The sequence below is a fragment of the Arachis ipaensis genome, chromosome B05 (assembly GCF_000816755.2).
Source record: "Arachis ipaensis cultivar K30076 chromosome B05, Araip1.1, whole genome shotgun sequence".
Classification (NCBI taxonomy): Eukaryota; Viridiplantae; Streptophyta; class Magnoliopsida; order Fabales; family Fabaceae; genus Arachis; species Arachis ipaensis.
In genome coordinates this window covers 144545858-144547723 of record NC_029789.2, presented here as the reverse complement: position 1 = coordinate 144547723, position 1866 = coordinate 144545858, and positions in this window count along the sequence as shown.

Sequence of the window (1866 nt, the reverse complement as noted above, 5' to 3'; positions counted from 1 at the left end):
AATTTAAATATATTATCATTAATTAATATTATGAAAAATATAGATGAATAAAAACATTTTACTTTTACTTGTGTATAAAAATAAGGATAAAGTACTAAATTGGTCTCTATATTTGGGTGTAATTCTGTTTTGATCCTTAAAGTTTAAAGTGTCCTATTTGAATGAATTGAATCCAAAAAAGTTTCATTTAGCATTAATTTAGTCCCACAGTGAGGTCAAAGTTAAATAATTAACGGAATGTCCTACATAACAACAATACAAGAACAAAATCGATAATCTGGAGAACAAGTACAAGCTCCAGAGGCACAAAATCAACCGTTGATGCATCAATACATTTATTTATCATTCTCTTTAGTTCAATAGAAAATATTTTATTTATATTATAAGAAAAATAATAAATAAATATATTGATACATCAACGGTTGATTTTGTGCATCTAGAACTTGTACTTGTTCTCCATATTATTGATTTTGTTCTTGTACTGTTGTTATGTAGGACATTCAGTTAATTATTTAAGTTTGACCTCACTCTGAGACTAAATTGATGCTAAATGAAACTTTTTTGGATTCAAATAGGACACTTTAAACCTTAAGAACTAAAACAGAATTACGCCCAAATATAGGAGACCAATTTAATACTGTACCCTAAAAATAATAAAGATTAAATTAATTGAGATAATAATTAATTTATATTTTAATAGAGATAATAAATAATTTATAATTTAACTAAAAAATCTTGGGTTCAAATCTTAAAAATAATTATTTTTTATGAATTATATAATAAACATTTTAAGAAAATAATTTTAACACTAAATTGCACATATCCCCTTTATATATAATAAAAGATAAAAGAATAGATAGATGTGAAATCTAAGTTTGAATGTTTACAAAATTTGTCAATTAAGTTCCCATAAAAATATATCTAGAAATATTCAGTTTAATTTAAATATGAGGGGTATTTTAAAAGTGACATAAAATAGCATGAATTAGAATAAAATAATTATTCCATGTTTACATAACCTGGAATATTGCACATATTTTGCTGAGAATAACATGATCTATGAATCTATGATAAATATCACTAGTTCACTCTCTACTCTTGAATCAGATGAAATCTAAATATAACATATATACAGTGTCAATTTTTTGCTCGTACAAGAACAAAGCCAACCTTCTGTATAGGGAGATTCTTAATCTGGTGATCTGTGATCATAAGACAAAAGAATGTTGGAATTTGAAGTCAAATTTCACCATTCAAACCAATGTTCATATTGTTTATATTGCTCGGTAAATTATGTCTATAAAAACACAATGGTTGAATGCTATAGCACACAGCCAGCCTTCTGCAAAAGGAGATTCTTGCTCTGTTGTGGCAATCTGAAAACAAGGAAAACCACCATTGTACTATCACCAACACATCAATCAATATTTTAGGCATCACAATGCTTCTGTTCCACATTAAATACATACTCATGATGCCTAGGAAAACAATGAGATATCTGCCGACTGCCAAGCTGTAATCAGTAATCACAACCTAAATTGAATTATTCTTAATCAAATCGAATATGTTTCTAGTCTAGGTGCTTTGACACATACCTGCATATAGGAATTTTTCAGGTTATAGAAACACAGCCTCTTGTAGCCATTGATAATGTCATAGCAAAACATGCCTGCTTCTCTGAACTCTTTGGATGCATTACCATTTACCAACCCACTACCTTTATCTTAAAATTCAGGATGGAATTTCTTAGATGCACACTATTCAGTCTTGCTTTTCCTCTTTAATTTCCACTCATTACTTTCAATCATCCGATTTTGAATGTTTTCGGATATTGAACCCACAACATGTTCAAGGAAGACTCCAACC